Genomic DNA, 23,864 nt, shown 5'->3' on the forward strand with positions numbered 1-23,864 from the left:
ATACAGAAATCAAATTTATGTCACCAACAAACAATAATAACAATTATAAAATAAAAATGTCATTCTAATATTTATATACTACTTTTGGTTTATAAAGCACTTTACTCATATAAATACATTTTACTCATTTAATTTTCATAATAATTACCAGATTGCTTGTACTGTAGGTAGCTGATTCTCATTTCCCAAATAATGATTATGATTTAGTATATCTGTGTAGACCAATAATTTGAATTTTATATACTCATCTGTAGGTTATTCTAAGGAATATTGCTACTCAAGGGTGCTGGCTCACTTAGAACAGCCGTGTGGGCATCACCTGGGAGCTTGTAAGAAATGCAGAAATTTGGGCCTCAACTCAGAACTACTGAACAGGAATTTGCATTTTATTAAGATTCCTCAGGGGATTCAAATATACACTAAAGCTTGAGGAGCATCCCTCTAACTACATTCAAATGTAGATGTGGTTATCCTTCCATTGAAGATGGTGTTCTCATTTGCAAAATAGGCATAATCAATACCTGTTTCCAAAGATGGTTGTAAAAATAAAATGTAGAGATTATAAAATATAAGATTATATTAGCAAACTTTCAGCCAATGGTCTCTGCTAGCATTTTCATTCATTTAACAAATATTTTTCTTGAGTACTTGATCCAAGTCAGGGAATCTGTTGGATTTGCCTTATAAAATGGTAAAGAAGATAGATACAGTTCCTGCCTTTATGGAGTTAATAGTCTATGGCAGAGCTTACAGTCATCATCACAATCATCAATGTCATTATCAACATTAAGATATTTTTTATTATAATGACAGGTCTTAAAAGGTTATAACAGAAATAGATGAAGGAGGACCAAATGTTTCTCATCAGCAGTGTTGCACAAGAAAAGCAAACAAAAGTTAGCATATTAGTTTGATTTCACAGATAGAGAGAGGTCATGGCAAAAAGTATTTACCTGTGGCTGAAGGAGTAAATGGGAGGGGGAAAGGGGGACAAAAAAAATACATATCCGGAGCCATATAAATCATTTTCACAAAGTAATAGAGACTTCTCTTTTGATAGGCAATACATTTTGAATTGGATTTTAAAAGCAATAGGGAATATAGAACCTGTGAATTTTCCCTAGTTCTTACCTCAATATGCCCTTAGAGCTGACTTCACTGGAGCTGTTTTTCTAGGGGCTGGTCCTTCTGAAGGTTTCAGAAACAAGTTCTGTCCTACTGTGGTTATAAGAGGACTGACTTCACATGAATTGGCCTTCATTTCTTAGGCCCAAAGTGTCTCTCTCACATGACTGCATCAATGGCAGGTCAAAAAGAAAAAAAAAGGAAAAATTATCCCACACAATCGATTGACTCAATGTTGAACGGATAAAAAGTAATGCATACTTAGATTCAACTTCTGCCTGCCCCAAAGTACACACCAGGAACCCATTGCTTGCATTGACAAATCTCTTAATTAGAAGATGGCATTTGTTCTCAATTAGAGAAACAGATTGAGATGCTCCCTTTAAAGATAAAACCATTGAAAAGTGTGCAGCAGTTTGGTGGGAAAAGAGGCAATTAGGCATATCACCTGGAGACTCCTTGCATTTGCAGCAGTGAATGCATAAACAAAACAATTACTCCACTCAAGAGATACTTCACCGTGGCTCAGAGAGAGAAGGGGAAGAATCACTGCTGATGAGTATTTAAGAAATGTCCCCTGAGATTAATTCCTATATATATATATATTATATATATATATATATATACACACACACACACACACACACACACACAAAAAGATAATCACCCCCATCCACATTACCTTGGTAGACTTTTCCTGAAACTCCACTGAATTTCTGGAAAATAATACAAAGATCATACTTAGAACACAATCAGAAGCAAGCACTTTTCCATGAATTACTGCATCAAAGAATACTAGTTCACTCAAATAACCCAGGTGTTTTGTGTCATTTCATTAATTCATTCAATGAGTAGCACTTATTTTGTGCACAACTCTACTAAACACACAAGTATACTTGAATATGTAAAAGAATAATCCACTGCCCTCCAGGACCTCATTTGAAAAACATTTGGCAAGATGTTCCATTAGAGGAAAAAATCAAGTCCATGTGTTACAAAATGTGTGCTGGAGAGCTACTGTGTGTGTGTGTGTGCGTGCACGAAGAAGTCTAAGTCTGAGAATCATCAGAATACATTCTTAGTAATATGTTGAAGATGGGTCAAACACCTTGAAAAGAGTACAGACTTTAAATTTGGCTGCCTTTAAAAGATACCAAAAGAGCCAATTAAAAAGCTAAAATCCAATGATATCTTTACATCTTTTTGTCTATATGATGTAAAATGTTCAATCTAACATTTTAATTGAATTTTTTTGTTTATTCTATCACACAGCCCACCCTACCTTTTTGGCTGAATCCAATAGGATAATGAAATGTATTTTCAGTCATAGCTAACTTATTTATATAGGGCATTTCTGTGTGTGGGCAACATGTGATAACAGGAGCTCTACAAAGATCTGTTGTCCAGGACAAATAATTCTTCAACTGCTTCTATCTGATATTATAAGAGAAAAATATTTTATTGAAAAACAATACATAAGATGTAAAATTGCAGTTCAAGAAGGAAGAGAATGCAGGAATTGAAATACATCTTTATGTGCAAATGAAGCCACCCCTAGAACTTGGAGATTTGACCAATGAACCAACCATCTCAGTGAGGTTCCCACAGTGAGTGGCTCAAGGACCCCCTTTGATTGATTAAAGCTAAGAAATGTCGACAAATTCTAAGGCCCAGCCGTAAACTACATGATTCTCCTCTGTTTGTTAGGCATGACTCAAATATTTTAAGGTAGTTTCAACTAAACAATTTGCCAAATATGTGGTTTGTTGGAATTTAAATTTTCACTCTATTGTTTAGGTATATAAGTAGAAATATAGACGCCTGCAAGAAAAAGATAATTAAAAACCTGGATATTGTTTCCTGACTTCTTAATGATTGCCATTCTAACTGGTGTGAGATGGTATCTCATTGTGGTTTTGATTTGCATTTCTCTGATGGCGAGTGATGACGAGCATTTTTTCATGTGTCTGTTGGCTGTATGGATGTCTTCTTTTGAGAAATGTCTGTTCATATCCTTTCCCCACTTTTTGATGGGGTTGTTTGTTTTTTTCTTGTATATTTGTTTGAGTTCTTTGTAGATTCTGGATATTAGCCCTTTGTCAGATGAGTAGGTTGCAAGAGGATGTGGAGAAATAGGAACACTTTTACACTGTTGGTGGGATTGTAAACTAGTTCAACCATTATGGAAAACAGTATGGCGATTCCTCAAGGATCTAGAACTAGATGTACCATATGACCCAGCCATCCCACTACTGGGTATATACCCAAAGGATTATAAATTACTCTACTACAAAGACACATGCACACGTATGTTTATTGCGGCACTATTCACAATAGCAAAGACTTGGAATCAACCCAAATGTCCATCTGTGACAGACTGGATTAAGAAAATGTGGCACATATACACCATGGAATACTATGCAGCCATCAAAAAGGATGAGTTTGCGTCCTTTGTAGGGACATGGATGCAGCTGGAAACCATCATTCTTAGCAAACTATCACAAGAAGAGAAAACCAAACACCGCATGTTCTCACTCATAGGTGGGAACTGAACAATGAGATCACTTGGACTCGGGAAGGGGAACATCACACACTGGGGCCTATCATGGGGAGGGGGGAGGAGGGAGGGATTGCATTGGGGAGTTATACATGATATAAACGTTATGCACATGTACCCTAGAACTTAAAGTATAATAAAAAATAAATTAAAAAAAATAAATAAATAAATAAAGTAAAAAAAAAAAAAAAACCTGGATATTCAAGCACATTGCAGTTTGTGAAGGCACAATCAACTCACCTGAGAGTTTGTTAAGTTTTTGGATACATAATAGAATTTTAAAATAAAATATAAATGTCAGAGAAATTTCTCAAGTATTATTATTTACTGTGATTAAGAAACAGTTGTCAAAAAATATGAGACAACAAAGAAATTTCAGTTTTATTTTGCATTTCCTTTTAATGTAGGCAACAAAGCGAATACTTTTGTGCTGAAAATACATCCTACAGATATTTACAAGATGCCTTGCTAATAAAAATTAGTTCTATCCATTGCATAATTTCAAATCTCGGAATACCAAATTCTCTTGAAAGATACTTATTAACATCAGATTTACAATTTACTCGCAAATCAAAAGTTTGACTTATTACATTTTCTTCCTAGGAAAACACTAACAAAGTTTTTTGAAGTCATGCTATGAATATATATATATATATATATATATATATTCCTCCCTTTGCAACTTTGATTCAGCTGGAGATGTATAAGACATTAATTTTAAATAGCACATAAACCATCTTTACATTATTTTAGGCTTTATTTTTTTCAATTGATTTGAACTGTGGTAATCTGAACTCCAAGCATAGCAATCTGACTCTGATGCTCTAAATTTTGCACAGCTTGTCTACCCCAAAGGTGCTTGTCACAAAACCTGTTAATAATAAAGTACAGTAGGCTCACTGCAAATCCATTCTTACAACAGGATTAATAATACAAAGGCTTCTTTCTTTTGTTCTGTCAGGGATAAAATCTTTGGCCCAAACAAGAAGTCGAATAATTGCCTACATTTTCAGTCTCATTTCCTCATTTATACTTTATGCTCCAACATTTCCTATTCCCCTTTACTTACTTGTATTCACTATGATGGTGCTTGACTCTGCTACTTTGCTTAATGCTACCTCTGTGTCTAAAAGTTCTTCCCACAAACTCAATTGTTCAGCCATTAACACTTGGATATTACCTCAGCTCCTCCAGAAAACTTTTTTACGTTTTAATCATTCTCTCCACCTCTTCCCAGGCTGATTTAATTATCATTATAATTCTTCCAGTTATCTTAGCTCAAGGTATGTATATTTCATCTCTATGATATTTCGTCTTAAGCACATGAGGCTAAAAAGTAGTTGAAATTAAAAAAAAAACAACAAAAACCTTCAAACATACCTTCTTCCGTAGAAGGATGCCCCAGTGAAAGCAGACATTCAACATCCCAGGAGCCACCTGATTTGTCTTTATTCATCAATCATGACTAAGATATATTTTAAAGTCTATTTTGATGAAATGACTTGCCAGAGGCATCGTTTGCTTGAATGTAAATTTTCACTCTATTGCTTAGTAATATAGACAGGAATTTTGAAATCAGCATGTACTTAACACTGTGAGATTGCTAAGGTTGAGTGCAGAAATAAAGGGTTGATACAGTAACTTTCAAAAGTAGATTGTTGGGGGATAGGAGGAGTTGAGTCATATCAGACAGCAAAACGAGTGTGTTGTTTTCTAGTGGAAGCATAATAAATGGCATTGGCATTTGGGAGAAGGATAATGGCAATAAATGGCATAGCACTTGTTTCTGCCTCTCTGGAGATCATGAAGTCCTCATGATCTCAGTCCTCTGTCTCTGCTGTGATGACATATATGAAGCAGCTAGTATAGAGAGTATGGCAAAGAAATGTTTGCTTCTTCACTCTCCTTCCTCTCTTTTCTGTGTCTTCATATATTTTAGGATACACTTTGTCTTCAATGATCTAATCACACTTCAGTGTGGCTGGTCCCACATGATAGAAAATACTAATCACAACAGAATGAAACTGTCAACTTTGTAACTATTTAAATATTTTATTGTTTTTATTTTTTAAAATATGTTTAAAAATTATTTTAGGTACAGGGGGCTCATGGGCAGGTTTGTCCCGTGGATATATAGCATGATGTTGAGATTTGGGCTTTGATTGAACCCTTGATCCAAATAGTGAAACATAGCACCCAAGATAGTTTCTTAATCTTTCCCCTCTCCTTCCCTTCCCCACTTCGGAGTCCCCAGTGTCTATTTTTCCCATCTTTATGTCCATGTGTACCCAATGTTTAGCTCTCACAAGTAAGAATATGTTAATTCACTATAGATAATGATATTCAGCTGCATCATGTTGCTGCAAAGGACAAAATTGTGTTCCTTTTTGTGGCTGTATAGTTTTCTATAGTGTATATATAACACATTTCCTTTATCTAATCAATGATGGGAGGGCACCTAGGTTGATTCCATGTCTTTGCTATTGTGAATAGGGTTGCAAGAAACATACAAGTGCAGGTGTATTTTTAGAAGAACAATTTATTTTCCTTTGTGAATATATCCAGTAATGGGGTTGCTGGGGTGAATGGTAGTTCTATTCATAGTTCTTTGAGAAATCTCCAAACTGCTTTCCACAGAGGCTCAACTAATTTGCAATTCCACCAACAGTGGATTGGTGATTGGTGTTCTCTATTCTCTGCAACCTTGCCAACGTCTGTAATTTTTTTGACTTTTTCGTATTAGCCACTCTGACTGGTATGAGATGGTATCACATTGTGGTTTTGAGTTCAGTTTCTCTAATAATTAGTGATTTTGAACATGTTTAAAGTATATTTGTTGGGAGATTGTACTCCTTCTTTTGAGAAGTTTCCATTCATGTCCTTTGCCTCCCCCCACCCCTGCCTTTTTTTTTGAGACAGAGTCTCACTCTATCACTAGGCTGGAGAGCAGTGCCATGATCTCGGCTCACTGTAACCTCCGCCCCTTCCCCTCCCCCAGGTTCAAGCGATTCCCCTACCTCAGTCTCCCAAGTAGCTGAGACTACAGGTGTGCACTACCACGCCCAGCTACTTTTTTTTTTTGAATTTTTAGTAGAAACGTGATTTCACCATGTTGACCAGGATGGTCTCGATCTCCTGACGTTGTGATCCACCGGCCTTGGCCTCCCAAAGTTGACCACTTTTTAATGGGGTTACTTATTTTTTTTCGTTGTTAATTTGTTTAAGTTCCTTGTAGATTCTGAATATTAGTCCTTGTTGGATGTATAGTTTCAAATTTTTTCTCCCATTCTGTAGGTTGTCTGTTCACTCTTTTGACCATTTCTTTTGCTATGTAGAAGCTCCTTATTTTAATTAGGTTACAACTGTGAATTTTTGTTTTTGCTTCATTTGCCTTTGAGGACTTAGTCATAAATTCTTTGCCTAAGCCTGTGTTCAAAAGAGTATTGCCTTCGTTTTCTTCTAGGGTTTTTATAGTTTGAGGGCTTTTATTTAAATCATTAATCCATCTTGAGTTAATTTTTGTATATGGTGAGAGGTACGGGTCCGGTTTTATTCTTCTGCATGTGGCTAGCCAGTTTTCCCAGCATTAGGTGTGTGGCTCTATTTACAGGTTCTCAACCCTGTTGCATTAATTATGTGTCCATTTTTAAATTTTTCGTTATTATTATTATTTGAGATGGAGTCTCGCTCTGTCGCCCAGACTGGAGTGCAGTTGGGAAATCTCGGCTCACTGCAAGCTCCGCCTCCCAGGTTCTTGCCATTCTGCCACCTTAGCCTCCCGAGTAGCGGGGACTACAGGCGCCCACCACCACGCCCAGCTAATTTTTGTTTTTGTATTTTTAGTAGAGACTGGGTTTCACCATTTTAGCCAGGATGGTCTTGATCTCCTGACCTTGGAGTCTTGCTCTGTCCCCCAGGCTGGAGTGCAGTGGCACTATCTCAGCTCACTGCAAGCTCTACCTCCCGGGTTCATGCCATTCTCCTGCCTCAGCCTCCAGAGTAGCTGGGACTACAGTCGCTACAGGTGCCCACCACTACGCCCAGCTAATTTTTTTGTATTTTTAGTAGAGACGAGGCTTCACGGTGTTAGCCAGGATGGTTTTGATCTCCTGATCTCGTGATCTGCCAGCCTCGGTAGCCCAAAGTGCTGGGATTACAGATGTGAGCCACCACGCCCGACCAATTATGTGTCCATTTTTTCTTACCTGTAACATGCTGTTTTACTTAATATAGCTTTATATATAGTATAGTTTAGTAATATGATTCCTCCAGTTTTGTTCTTTTTGCTTAGGATTTCATTAGCCATTCAGATTCCTTTTGGTTCCATATGATTTTTAGAAGAGCTTTGTCAATTTCTATGGAAAATTACATTGATAATTTGATAGGAATTGTTTTGAATCTGTAGATTGCATTGAAAAATATGGACATTTTAACGATATTGATTCTTCTAAACCATGAGCACAGAATAGTTTTCTATTTTCTTGTGTCATCAACTATTTCTTTCATCAATATTTTGTAGTTCTCATTGTAGACATATTTCACCTTTTTGAATAGATGTACTCCTGGGTATTTTCTTCTTTTTGTCGCTATTATAGATGGGATTGCATTCTTCATTTGGTTCTCAGCTTGAACTCTATTGATGTATAGAAATGTTACTGACTTTTGTACATTGATTTCATATCTTGAAACTTTAATGAAGTCATTTATCAGATGCAGGAGTGTTTTGGCAGAATCTTTAAGATTTTCTAAGTATAGAATCCTATTTTCAGTGAAAAGAAATAATTGGTTTCCTCTTTTCCTATTGAGATGATTTTTAATTGTTTCTCTTGCCAGATTGCTCTGGCTAGGATTTCCAATACTGTATTATATAGGAGTGACGAGAGTGAACATCCTTTTCTTCTTCCAGTTCTTAAAAGGAATTATTCTACATTTTCTCCATTCGGTATGATATTGGCTGTGGGTTTTTCACAAATTTCACTTATTATTTCAAAGTATGTTCCTTCAGTGCCTAGTTTTTTGAGGGTTTTTATCATAAAGAGATGTTGGATTTTACAGAATGCTTTTTCTACATCTATTGAGATGATCATATGGTTTTTGTTTTTTAATTTTGATTATGTGGTGAATCATATTTATAGATTTGCATATATTCAACCATCCTTGCATCCCAGGAATAACTCTACTTGATTGTGTTGTATTATGTCTTTTATGGGCTACTGGATTCAGTTTGCTCATATATTGCTGAGGATTTTTGCATCCATGTTCATCAGAAATATTGGCCTGTAGTTTTGTTTTTTGTCACGTCTTTGCCAGATTATACTATCATAATAATACCATATCTGATTATGATATCAGGATGATACCATAATCTGGAGGGGTCCCTCTTCTTCAATCTTTTGGAATAGTTTCATTAAAATTGGTACCAGCCATTATATGTATATCTGGTAGAATTTGTCTGTGAATTAATCTAGTCCAGGCCTTTTTTATTTTGGCAGGTAGATATTTTATTACTGATTCAATTTTGAAGCTTGATATTAATCTGTTCAAAGTTATTACTTCTTCCTGGGTCAATTTTGACAAGTTGTGTATGGAATGGAATGTATTCATTTTTGTTTTCCAGATTTTCTAGCTTGTGTGCGTAGAAATGTTGACAGTATCTCTGAAAACCTTTTGTATCTATGTGGGATTGGTTGTAATGTCACCTTTATCATTTCTACTTGTCCTTTATTCGATCTTCTCCCATTTTTTTCTTTGTTAATCAAGCAAACAGTTTATTGGTAGCATTTATTCTTTCAAAGAACCACTTTTTCATTTTGTTGATTCTTTTATGGTTTTGTAAGTCTCAATTTTGTTTATTTCTGACGTGATTTAAGATTTCTTTTATTCTGCTAGGTCCGAGTTTAGTTTGTTCTTGTTTTTCTAGTTCCTTTAGGGGTAACGTTAGTTTATTATCTGAGACATTTCGTCTTTTTGATGTAGGCATATAGCAGTATAAACTTTCCTTTTCCTCTTAACACTGCTTTTTCCATGTCCCAGAGATTTTGGTACATTGTGTCACTCTTTTCATTGATTTCAAATAATTTTGAAAATTTCTGCCTCAGTTTCATTGTTTACCTGAAAGTCATTCAGGAGCAAATTGTATTGTTTCCATGTATTTTTATGGTTTTGAAAGTTAATCTTGCCAGCAGTTTCTATTTTTATTCCACCATAGTCAGAGTATGTTTCATATGATTTTAATATTTTTTAATGTGTCAGAGTATCTTCCATATGCAGATGGTAATTTTGTATATTCTATGGTTTTGGGGTGCAGTGTTCTGTAGATTTCTATTAACTCCAATTTGTCAGCTGTCAAGTTTATGCTCAGAATTTCTTTGTGAGTTGTCTTACTTGATGATCTATCAAATGCTGATGGTGCCATGTTGAAGTCCCCCTCTTTTAATGTGTGAGTGTCAGTCTTTTTTTAGATGTAGTAGTAATTGTTTTATAAATCTGGGTGCTCCGAAGTTTGGTGTATATTTATTTATGATAGTGAAATATTCTTGTTCAATTGAGTATTTTACCATCATTTAATGCCATTCTTCATCCTTTTTTTTTTCCTGTTGGTTGTTCACAGTCTATTTTATTTTACATAGGAATAGTGATTGCTGTTCTTTTTCATTTTCCATTTGTGTTATAGATCTTTCTGTATCCCTTTACTTTGAGCCTAAGGGTGTCGTTACTTATGAGATGAGTCTTTTGAACACAGTAGAAGGTTGGGTCTTGATTTTTTGATTTACCACTCTGGGTCTTTGGAGTGGAGTGTTTAGGTTGCTTATGTTCAAGGTTAATATTGATAGGTAAGGTTTTGTTCCTGTAGTGGTCTTGGTAGCTAGTTGCCTTGTTGTCTTGATGTGTAGTTCCTTTATATGGTCTGTGGCTATGCACTTTTGTGTGTTTGTGTGGTAGGCGGTATCATCCTTTTGTTTCCATGGTTGAAACTTCTGATTTGTAGAGAATATTTACCTCTCTTTCTGTCACTTTTCTTTCCCTCCTATAGTCTTTTGGAGACCTGAAATGTCCCATTATATTGAATTTATTTAAAAACAAACTTCTATTGATGTTGCAAAACTGAAAACCTCCCATTTACTCCATATAGCTTAACATAGTAAGGACTCTGAGGTAGGACCCTATTTAATCATTTTCACTTCAAAGTGGATTTTAAATGTAAACAGTATTTTACAAGACTCACAAGAAGAAATCAGAGTAAAAACATATCTCAGGGAATTGTACATAATTGTCATTTCCAAAATTTTGTCTTGCAACACTTTTATTTTAAAAGTACAGAATAAGATCTCGATTTCTTGCATAAATAATGCTGTTTTTAATTAAGAGAACTTTTCCTTATTTATAGGCAAATAATAATGACATTTCATATTAACATGTAATAATTTTTGACTCTTTCTAATGATACATACAAATTAGACTTTGATGTTAATTGTTAATCATCAGTACTAAATGACAACCCTCTAATTCCTTTAATAACTTTTATTATCCTTAATAACACTATTAAAATATATTTACTAGAAGTTCACGGAAGGTGTTCGTTAGTTCTGTGCAACACAGCAAATTTCAAATATCATTGTGTATATTTAAATGAAACAAATGAAGTACAAAGTGTTTAACAGACTTGGGAGAAGTCACAAAAATAATTGGCATTTGAACTCCTGAAAAGGTCTGCTATCAGCTGGGAAATACTCTCATAGTCACCCATGGAACCAAAGTCATCTAACTCTGATGATCCAGAGTTTTCTGCTTTTCCAAAGCTTAATTTGCTTCCATAGGGATTTTTAAATTCACCTCTTAAAGTAAGAAAATAAGGCTTAGAGGTCCAGATATGGCAAGTAGCACTTGCATTATACTATGCAAAAATTGACATTAAAAAAAAAAAAAAAACCAAGTTCAAAAACGTGTAATCTTCACATACTTGTTATTCAGCATGTAATACCAAAGAGTAAGTGTACATGTATAAAGCATAACTGTTGAGGCAACACTGAGATTCTCCAGAAGAAGATGGCATGCTCTTCCTTATATAAGTTGAACGTCTGATATCAACCAAAACCTACTAGCTGACATCAGTCACATAGTTCACCTCTATTCATCATCCATCTTGGAAAGGCACTGAAAACCATAAGGTGTAATTTGACATGAATGGCACTACTTCTCCAGGGCTATTGGGAGATGATTTATGTGCTGAATTTGACAGTGACAAAGAGTAAATCTTTTCCATATCAAAGCAGTGTCCTCTCATCCCATGACATCTTTACCAACATATTCAATCCTACCAAAGTTACAGAAATATCATAAAAATTTTCATCTATTTTCGTTAGTCTAATTAGAAGTTGTGTGAATAAATACTAATAAAATATGTTACCTACAATCTACTCCAAAGAGCCCCATTACGAAAAGGTACATATAGCATATCTTTCCAGCATTAAAACAACTGGTTTAAAATAAATAATTCAAGGTAGAAAACATGGTGACTTGTGGATAACTAACCTGATTACATTTTTTCCCTTTCAAGTTAATAAGTTTTATTTCACTCAGAACTTCGGTCGTTCTCAGAACTTTGGTCATTCTTGAAAGTGGCAAGAATTGGGATAAAAGATAAAAATCAATCATATGTTGTCCTTGGTATATATAAATTTCTAATCTCATTTGGAAGATAATACTGAGACATATGAAATAATCAGAAAACAAAAGAAGGTACTATGGGTGCAAGTGCCAGATTGAGTACTACAGGAAATTCACCATTTGGATACTACTAGGCCCCATAAACCCATTCTTCTATAGTTGACCTAGATTTTTAAAATATTTTAAGCAAAGGATTTCTGGTAAAATAATCTAGTCACATATTTATTGTTATTTCATAACAAATGAAGATGCTAAATTAACACTGTCCCTCCAATCACACTTGGAATAACTCATCAAATAATATTTTAAAACAAGTAAACAAAAATTTTACCAAGAGAAGAGTTTGTATTACATATAAAACAATACCAGATACATTAGTGGAGAGAAAAAGTAACATAATCTAGATATACTCTACTGTCCAAATGTTTGTCACTCTGTCAATAAATTCTGGTTGCTATATTTTCTGCTACTAAAAAACATGATTTCTAAATCTTTTTTTTTTTTTTTTTTTTTGAGAAGGAGTCTTGCTCTGTCGCCCAGGCTGGAGTGCAGTGGCGCGATCTCCGCTTACTGCAAGCTCCGCCTCCCAGGTTCACGCCATTCTCCTGGCTCAGCCTCCGGAGTAGCTGGGACTACAGGCGCCCGCCACCACGCCCGGCTAATTTTTTGTAATTTTTTAGTAGAGACGGGGTTTCACCATGTTAGCAAGGATGGTCTCCATCTCCTGACCTCGTGATCTGCCCGTCTCGGCCTCCCAAAGTGCTGGGATTACAGGCTTGAGCCACCGCGCCCGGCCGATTTCTAAATTAACCATAATTAACTCTAGTGATATGAAGTGATCAGTAATTGACACCCCTTTTGCACTACTGAATACTGAACCAATTGGGGATTGAAGAAGGAGAAGGCAGCTGAAGAACTAAATGACAACATTATTATTGATAAAATTATTTAAGAATTTGGATCACATGTGTGTCAAAGGTGGAATTCTTAATGCTGAGCTTCAATCATAGACAGTGTGTGGCAAGCTGCTGGCCTCTCTCTGTTTTAGAAGAGCCTGGCCTTCAAAGACTTAAGGCACAAAACAGCTTAGCAAAATGGATAGTCTCTGAAGAAAGACTGAGCTTAAAGAGGAAGGGAGAATGTATTGAGTTCTCTATGCCCATTTCTTTCTCTTCAATTTACCAATTGGATAATTAACTCTTCTTTTTCTGAGTAAGAGGCACAATAAGGGGGAATGCAGAAAAGCCAAAAGCCAGGAGTTCCCTAACTGATATTTCTACACATAGACAACATTTAGGATAAAATATTTTTCAGATATTTTGGCCCTATCCCATTCCTTATAACATTCCACGAAAACTTAATGCAATATAAAAGCACTATGAAGAGTGGTTAAGAACTAAAGCTCTGGAACCAGACAGAAATGAGTCTGAGTCCCAGCTCTGCAATTTACCGACTGTGTGACATGAGGCAGGTAATCTTAGAGTTTCCATTTCTCCATCAGTAAATCAGTTATTTTAAGAGAATTAAGCTAGTTAAGTCATGTGAAACACCTATAAGACAGATTATAGCAGACAGTATAATGAAATACTCAATGAATTTTAGTCTGAAAGACAAAATGAGTTTGTGTAATATGATTAAAAAGATGCTTGAAAGTTTCACCTGTCCAAATAATCTGTCCTGATGCCCTGCCATATTTCTCTAGAATCTTATTATCGGAATAAAATTTTTGTCTTAACTTGAGGTCGTAAATATCTAGAAGAAGACCCTTTTTCAAATTCTTAACTCTTGAGTAAGGTAAGCTAGAAGCATATATTATCACTAGATCACAGTAGTTTTGGTTAGTTGATTAGTTGGCTAGCAGAGAGTAAGTATCTGAGAGGATTAGGCATGAATATATAAAATTTTGATATGGAAGAGGTTTAGGAAAGTTTGTATGATGAGTTTGGTTGGAAATATTCTAAGAACAAGGATCAGGAAGACTTAAAACACCCAACTTTATCTTTTCTATTGCCATGCCTTGGGCTGTTTCAAAATACAGGAGAGATACACGTATGTCTAATGCAACTAGCTCTCCCTGAAGTACTGTAATTTGGGAGGTAATAGTATCTGATCCATCAGAAGTATTTATTAACAGCCTATTGGAGACCAGCTACTAATTATGCCTTCAAACACATTTTTTCAATGATTATTTTATATTATCTTATGCATAACTACTAAAATCTCAAATAGCTGTAAAATCTCCATCTTGTGACATAACCATACTGAATTTACCATACTTCTAAACCTGCTTATATCTGATTTTCACTGCTACTCTCCTACTTTGCTTAGCTGCCTAGGAACAGAACTGAGCTTTTTATATTGAGATAAAAACAGAACTCACACAAGGACACGAGAATCCAACCTAGATGTTTCCTACTCCCTCACGTAATTAATCTCATTTAATTACTAGCTCCTGGATGTTCACTTTTCTGCCTAGTATCCATTAGTTCCAACTTGCTCAAATGACTCTTAGAAAATAAATGAATTGTTATTGTTAAATATATACTTGAAAATGCACATATTTAATAGTCATTTTTAACTGTAGTTTCTCCAATTTATTAGCTAATCCATTCTGTTTCTGATCTCTCTGTGATATAATCATAAAGGCTTCCCATCACCAGTGCCCCTTTTTAATCTCTGACTGCTTTTGCGAGCATGAATTCATTTTACTTTCCTGCTCCCTTTATCTCTTTTCTAAAATTCTTAACTTGTGCAGCGGACTCTTATTTAATTCCATTTCCTCTTTCCCCCAGTTTCCAAAACAAAGTTTTCTTTACCTGGAGATCTTTGAACAGTCCTATGGGAAGCTTCACTGAATTCATCTTGATCTTTGTAATTCCTCTGAAAAAGAAAAATACAATCTGTTATGCTTTAATTATAATCTCCCTTAGGATATGCTATTCTTCCATATTCAGGAAGTTTAACACTTCTTCCTAGGAAACTAGAGTCACTCGATTGCTTAGTTCCATCAAATCTTAAAGGATTTTTCATTTGAAATTCCATTTATAACCCAATTTAAGTGGTCTTGGTTACCGGTTTCATGTTGTCAGAGTTTCCCCATTTCCAATTAATTTCCAAGGTTAAAATTGGTTTTCTTCAAAGCCTAGAACTGACTAAGATATATTAGCTTGGCTGCATTTGTTACTCATATATCTAGATGTATTCTGCCTTCTCAAGCTCAAATGAGTGAAGGGAGGTAAGTCTATAAAAGAACAACTTAAACACAGTGGCTTTACTTTAACTTGTGTTAAAAAGAACACATCTATAAAACAACACTTAGGAAATGTAGTTAGGATGTTTTGCCAAATAAAAAAACATTCTGAACTGTTTTAATGAATAGGGTGAATGTGATAAACACTTTTATGTTAAATAAATAAAATTAAATAATACAAAAACACTAAAAATATTTTCTTAAATAAAACAGGTACTATCTCTCCAAAATATACAATACAGCATGTATTTCCTGAAATACTCAACACACGCATGACTTTTGTATGTACACACACAAAGCATTTATGACTTTAAAGACTGGTTAATCTTTTAAATTACTGTTTCTGTTTTGGGTCTCAGAAAAATAACACCTGTTCTATTTAAACCCTCATCGTTAATTCGTTAATGTAGGCAGAGTTAGTTATTTGCTCCTCTGTGATCCCATGGCACTAATAAATATCTGTGAAATAGGACTTATGACATTATAATGTAATTATTTAGTCACAGCTATCTGTAACCTCCTTAAGGGCAAAGACTGTATCACATTAATTTCTGCCACTATTCTGTCTCTGGAGTCTAGCATAGTAACCGACACTTGTTAGATCTTCAGTACAAATCAAAACAAAACCTCCACATTCATTGCTTACTTTATTAGTCTAAATTAGTAAAGTCAGTGATATAGTTTGGCTCTGTGCCCCACCCAAATCTCAGGTCGAGTTGTAATCCCCAGTGTGGGAGAAGGTGATGAGATCACGGGAGTTGATTTCTCATAAATGGTTTAGCACCATTAACCCTTGGTGCTGTATACTGAGTGAATTCTCATGAGCTCCAGTTACTTAGAAGTGCGTAGCATCCCCCCTTGGTCCTGCTCCTGCCGTCTAAGATGCCTGCTCCTGCTTTTACTTCTGCCAGGAGTAAAAGCTCCCTGAAGCCTCCCAAGAAGTAGATGCTGCCATGCTTCCTGCACAGCCTGTAGAACCATGAGCCAATTCAGCTTCTCTTCTTTATAAATTACCCGTCTCCGTAATTTCTTCATACCAAAGTATAAATGGACTAATCAGAAAATTCGTACTGTATTGAAAAATTGGAGTAGGGTATTGCTATAAAGATACCTGAAAATGTAGAAGCAACTTTGGAACTGGGTAAAGGACACAGACAGAGGTTGGAACACTGTGGAGGGCTCAGAAGAAGACAGGAAGAGGAGGGAAAATTTGGAACTCCCTAGGGACTGGTTAAAGGACTAAAATAAAAGCTGATAGAGATCAAATGGAGATGAGGAACTCACTGGGAACTGGAGCAATAGTCACTTTTGTTATGTGTTACCAAAGAACCTGGCAGCATTGTGTCCCTTTCCTAGAGATCTGAGGAACTTGAACTTAAGAGTGATGATTTAGGGTATCTGGTAAAAGAAATTTCTAAGCAGTAAAGCATCCAATAAGTGGCCTGGCTGCATCTAACAACATATGTTCATATGTGTGAGCAAAGAAATGACATAAGTAGAGGGATGGCCTTATCTCTGACTGACCTCTATCTATAATATATCATTACTGACTGCATATAAGACCTTTTTGAGCTGGGAAAGTAGTGGGTCTCAGAATACAATAACAGCTCATATCTCATTTTCAGACTTTCAGATTGCATGAGAAAAACGAAGGCTTCCTTGGGCTTTCACTCAAAGCAAAAAAGAAGAGCGGTTACATTACTGCTACTATTTTGGCCACAAATGGGAGATTTTTCTGCCTTTGTCTAGCCTAAGAAAAAGGAAATAGAGAACAAGTGAGTGGTGGGGTGGGGAATGGTGTGAAACACAGTTCTCTGCAAAATGCTCAGGGATAAATAGACACTATTAAGGAGATGTCAGGGCAGGCATTGAATCAACTCCTGTGTCTAGAAAGGAACTAAAGTGAAGTCATGTTTAGCTACCCTGCATGTTTTCAGTGGCAAACACATCACTTGGTACAAGGCCCACACACACACAGACCCCAGTTCTTTTGCTTCCAACTCTTTAACATGTCTCAAATCCATCTACTTTTCTCCATGTTCACTATTGACATCCCAGTTCAGGCACCATAATCCCTAACCTGGGCCATTGCAGGAGCCTCCTAATTCTCTGTCTGCCTCTGATCTCACCAAAATGAACTTGTAAACTCCTTTTCCTGACCCAGTCTAAAACTTTTAACGGTCCACTTGAGGGGATATGGAGTGCATCCAAGTCATTGACTCCAGTTGATTCTGGAGAAAGAGAACGTATCTCCTCCACTGAGGATTATGTGATATTAATCTTCACATTATTCTGTTACAAAGTAGAAGGTAATGTAAAAAGAAGAAGGATAGATTTTTTTTTTACGGCATACTGTGGCACTTTCAGTGCCTCAGTTGTGCTACTATATAAGTACCCAACTGAATGGTGCTAGGACCCAGCAGGGAATTAGGAAGTCCATTGAAACAACAATAACACCTAAACATGTATTTCTTCACTCAGAGAAGTCCATGTAAGACAGTGACATAAAGGAAAGCAAGAGTGAGTGAAATTTGAATATCATTGCTCCTTCTGTTCTGAGGCTGGAAAGATTTGGGGAAATGCAAGTAAATTAAGCATGTATACTACTAATCTGATAACTATATTAACATAGCTGATGTTTCAATTTATATAAAGGGCCACCTGTTAGACTCATCTGTTGAATCTGTAGATTGGAAAAAAGGGGACATCTTAAGGTTAGGAATATGATATGTATTTGAACTCTGGAGACTAGAATGATTTCTATTTACACGTAAGTAATTAGATCTTGAAGAAATTGAATGAAAAATATTGCTAAAATTAGTAGTATTTGGCATAATGTTCCCACCAATGAACTACTCAGCTTCAGACTGTTTATTTCTTCTCAGCCATATTGAAACAAACTGTATTTCAATTTAATCCAGTAAAGTTCAGTCTGTCAAACAAAACCTGTACATCTTCGCTTCAAAATTTGCACTTATCGATGTTACTATGCATACTGGCTCTTTAATCTCTTGCAGTTTTACACTTATAAAATAAAACAAGAAGATCCAAGAAAGAAAAACACAGACTTGCCAGTTTAAAAAAGCAGTCAAATGAAAGACATGTAACTCTAGGGAGCATACTATAATTACTGCCCAAGATCAGAGATTCTTGACAAATTGACTTTCTGAATGTGCAGCAGCATAAATTGAATGAACATTGCCTTGAACATTGAAGATTAAAACAGGAGCTTACACCCAGAGAAGATACCCATTGAGAGGTAGTAAATAGCCATCTCTATGCTTTCAGGGACTTCTATAACATTCCTTCAGTAGCTATAATACCACAAAGAGTATCTTCATTCATGGATGCAAAGTTTCTTTAAACAGAATATAAAATCATTATTAAAAATAAAACAAAAATGTTGGTATATACAGTAAATTGATGTGGCAATTATTATGTAACAATTGAAATATTATTATTTGTAAACAGTTTTATTTATTTTAGATTGAGGGGTTACATATGCATGTTTGTTACATGGATATAATGCATACTGGTGGGAATTGGGCTTCTGGTGTACCCGTTACCCAAATCGTGAACATTGTACCCATAGGTGATTTTTTCACCTCACAGGGTAGTGGGGGAATGGCCTATACAATTTGTTGCAATAAATGTAGATTCTTCAAGAAACATTGTACAACATTCAGAAAAATAGCTTACTTAAGTCGGTGCAAGAAAGATTTTAGACACATGGAAAAGCTTCTTATATCAGATTTTAGAAAATCCCATTACAAGAAAGCTGTTAAAAATAAAGTCTAAGGGGCAATTAGGCAAGTTACAATAGTATCAAACATATTCATACCCTGACCAACTAGTAAAAAAAATTTCTGAGCATTAACTCTAAATGTATAAATATGCACACAGTGATTTATGTAGAATGATGTTAATAATCATGAATAACACAATTCCTGTAAACATTGAAAATATGTTGTGGATATTTGAAGTCCTACATTATGCCTGTAAAGAAAATAACTCATAAAATTTGATTTATAATGGTTAAGGTGAAACGATTGCTACCCATGACTACTGAGGCCTAGAGAACCTTGGAATTAGAGAGAGAATACTGTGAATACTTAAACTTTCAAATTTTAGAAGGATATTTAATGATATGGGAAATTTCTCAGAACATATTTGTATATGACTAGAAAGATAAACAGTTGTCCCTCCGTTGTAGAGGGGAATTGCTGAAAGGACTCCCATGGAAATCAAAATTCATGGATGCCTATGTTCCTGAAATAAATGATACAGTATTTGTGTATAACCTACACACATTCGCCTGTGCACTTTAAATCATCTCTAGGTTAATTATAATACTTAAAACAATGTAAATGCTATGTAAATAGTTGTTATATTGCTTTTAATTTGCATTATTTTAATGTTGTATTTTTTTTTGTTTCTTTTTGTGATATTTTCAATCCTCGGTTGGTTGAATTCATGGATGCCAAACCCACAGATGCAGATGGCTGAGTGTATATCAATATGTTAATAAGTCGCCTCTGGATAGTAATAATAGAGACTTTCCCCTTTCATAGTTTCTGTTTTTTTCATCCAAGTTTGTGGTAACTAAAATTTCCTAATATTTTCCTTCGTGCTTCATGTACTCATAGTTTACAGTATATTGACTCTATTCTTTGCTAGATCTAGGGATATTATCATGTAATAGACACCATTTGATGTTCCTAACAAGCCCAAATACATTCTTATTTTAGAGTAATGCTTCTCTTATTCTATGTTAATGTTACATGACACTGTCGCCCTGACCATATTTAATTGGACAAGGTTGAATATTGTGCAAACATTGCACCAATCAGATTCCCTCTCTCTCTAGAATTTGGAACGGGAGCTGTGAGGTTTCATTTTCAGTCAGACTTGTCACTTGAACCGAGGTACAAAAAAGTCATCAATGTGGGGTTGATAAGATTGTTTACATGCAAGCTGAAGCAGAGAAAGGCTCTCTGTAGTGAGAGAAAATAGAAGGAAAGACAAAGGAGGCGAAGTAATGTCAGTGAAAATGGTAGAGTATGGAGCTCTGAAAATTCTGTCCTTTGTAAAAGCACTTGCGAAAAAGAAAAAAAAAAAGGTGGCATAACCAGTAATTTCAGAACTCTGTAAATTAACCAGACCCTTGCAGCAATTTAGGTAGTGTTTATTCAAGAAAATTAGCTGAGTCTCAATAAGATCAGCAAGCTTAATTTGCTGTTCTTTAAATTGCCTTATCCTATAACCTCTACCAAACTCTATAATAGCTCTAAGAAAAAAATTCCCTCACTATGGTGAAATCAGAAATTTGGCAACATGTAGAGACGATAGAATGGGTTAGGAGACCCTTAAAAGACAAACAGAGGGAGCAAGATGGCCGAATAGGAACAGCTCCAGTCTCCAACTCCCAGCACGAGTAACACAGAAGACCGGTGATTTCTGCATTTTCAACTGAGGTACTGGGGTCATCTCTCTAGGGAGTGCCGGACAATCGGTGCTGGTCAGCTGCTGCAGCCTGACCAGCGTGAGCTGAAGCAGGGCGAGGCATCGCCTCACCTGGAAGCGCAAGGGGGAAGGAAATCCTTTTCCTAGCCAGGGGAACTGAGACACATAACACCTGGAAAATCGGGTAACTCCCCCCCCAATACTGCGCTTTAAGGAAACAGGCACACCAGGAGAATATATCCCACACCTGGCCGGGAGGGTCCCACGCCCACGGAGCCTCCCTCACTGCTAACACAGCGTCTGCGGCGATCTATCCGCAAGGCAGCAGCGAGGCTGGGGGAGGGGCGCCCGCCATTGCTGAGGCTTAAGTAGGTAAACAAAGCCGCTGGGAAGCTCGAACTGGGTGGAGCTCACAGCAGCTCAAGGAAACCTGCCTGTCTCTGTAGACTCACCTCTGGGGACAGCCCACAGCTGAGGTCCAAAGGGAAAGCAGCAGGGGCGGTGCAGAGGCCAACGACTCTGTCTGACAGCTTTGGGGAGAGCCGTGGATCTCCCAACGCGGAGGTTGAGATCCGAGAACGGACAGACTGCCTGCTCAGTGGGTCCCTGACCCCTGAGTAGCCTAGCGGAGACATCCCCCACTAGGGGCAGTCTGACACCCCACACCTCACAGGGTGGAGTCACCCCTGAGAGGAAACTTCCAAAGAAGAATCAGACAGGTACACTCGCTGTTCAGCAATATTCTATCTTTGGCAACCTCTGCTGCTGATACCCAGGCAAACAGGTCTGGAGTGGACCTCAAGCAATCTCCAACAGACCAACAGACAGTCCTTCTGACTGTCAGACGGAAAACTATCAAACAGGAAGGACACCTATACCAAAACCCCATCAGTACGTCACCATCATCAAAGACCAGAGACAGATAAAACCACAAAGATGGGGAAAAAGCAGGGCAGAAAAGCTGGAAATTCAAAAATAAGAGCGCATCTCCCCCTGCAAAGGAGCGCAGCCCATCGCCAGAACGGATCAAAGCTGGTCAGAGAATGACTTTGACGAGATGAGAGAAGAAGGCTTCAGTCCATCAAACTTCTCAGAGCTAAAGGAGGAATTACGTACCCAGCGCAAAGAAACTAAAAATCTTGAAAAAAAAGTGGAAGAATTGACAGCTAGACTAATTAATGCAGAGAAGATCATAAACGAAATGACAGAGATGAAAACCATGACACGAGAATACGTGACAAATGCACAAGCTTCAGTAACCGACTCGATCAATGGAAGAAAGAGTATCAGCGATTGAGGATCAAATGATGAAATGAAGCGAGAAGAGAAACCAAGAAAAAAGAAGAAAAAGAAATGAACAAAGCCTGCAAGAAGTATGGGATTATGTAAAAAGACCAAATCTACGTCTGATTGGGGTGCCTGAAAGTGAGGGGGAAAATGGAACCAAGTTGGAAAACACTCTTCAGGATATCATCCAGGAGAACTTCCCCAACCTAGTAGGGCAGGCCAACATTCAAATTCAGGAAATACAGAGAACGCCACAAAGATACTCCTCCAGAAGAGCAACTCCAAGACACATAATTGCCAGATTCACCAAAGTTGAAATGAAGGAAAAAATCTTAAGGGCAGCCAGAGAGAAAGGTCGGGTTACCCACAAAGGGAAGCCCATCAGATAACAGCAGATCTCTCGGCAGAAACTCTACAAGCCAGAAGAGAGTGGGGGCCAATATTCAACGTTCTTAAGAAAAAGAATTTTCAACCCAGAATTTCATATCCAGCCAAACTAAGTTTCATCAGTGAAGGAGAAATAAAATCCTTTACAGATAAGCAAATGCTTAGAGATTTTGTCACCACCAGGCCTGCCTTACAAGAGACCCTGAAGGAAGCCCTAAACATGGAAAGGAACAACCGGTACCAGCCATTGCAAAAACATGCCAAAATGTAAAGACCATCGAGGCTAGGAAGAAACTGCATCAACTAACGAGCAAAATAACCAGTTAATATCATAATGACAGGATCAAGTTCACACATAACAATATTAACCTTAAATGTCAATGGACTAAATGCTCCAATTAAAAGACACAGACTGGCAAACTGGATAAAGAGTCAAGACCCATCAGTCTGCTGTATTCAGGAGACCCATCTCACATGCAGAGACATACATAGGCTCAAAATAAAGGGATGGAGGAAGATCTACCAAGCAAATGGAGAACAAAAAAAAGCAGGGGTTGCAATCCTAGTCTCTGATAAAACAGACTTTAAACCATCAAAGATCAAAAGAGACAAAGAAGGCCATTACATAATGGTAAAGGGATCAATTCAACAGGAAGAGCTAACTCTCCTAAATATATATGCACCCAATACAGGAGCACCCAGATTCATAAAGCAAGTCCTTAGAGACCTACAAAGAGACTTAGACTCCCATACAATAATAATGGGAGACTTCAACACTCCACTGTCAACATTAGACAGATCAACGAGACAGAAAGTTAACAAGGATATCCAGGAATTGAACTCATCTCTGCACCAAGCGGACCTAATAGACATCTATAGAACTCTCCACCCCAAATCAACAGATATACATTCTTCTCAGCACCACATCGCACTTATTCCAAAATTGACCACATAATTGGAAGTAAAGCACTCCTCAGCAAATGTACAAGAACAAATTATAACAAACTGTCTCTCAGACCACAGTGCAATCAAACTAGAACTCAGGACTAAGAAACTCAATCAAAACCGCTCAACTACATGGAAACTGAACAACCTGCTCCTGAATGACTACTGGGTACATAACGAAAT

This window comes from Trachypithecus francoisi, unplaced genomic scaffold (assembly GCF_009764315.1).
Source record: "Trachypithecus francoisi isolate TF-2019V2 unplaced genomic scaffold, Tfra_2.0 Lachesis_group6, whole genome shotgun sequence".
Taxonomy (NCBI): domain Eukaryota; kingdom Metazoa; phylum Chordata; class Mammalia; order Primates; family Cercopithecidae; genus Trachypithecus; species Trachypithecus francoisi.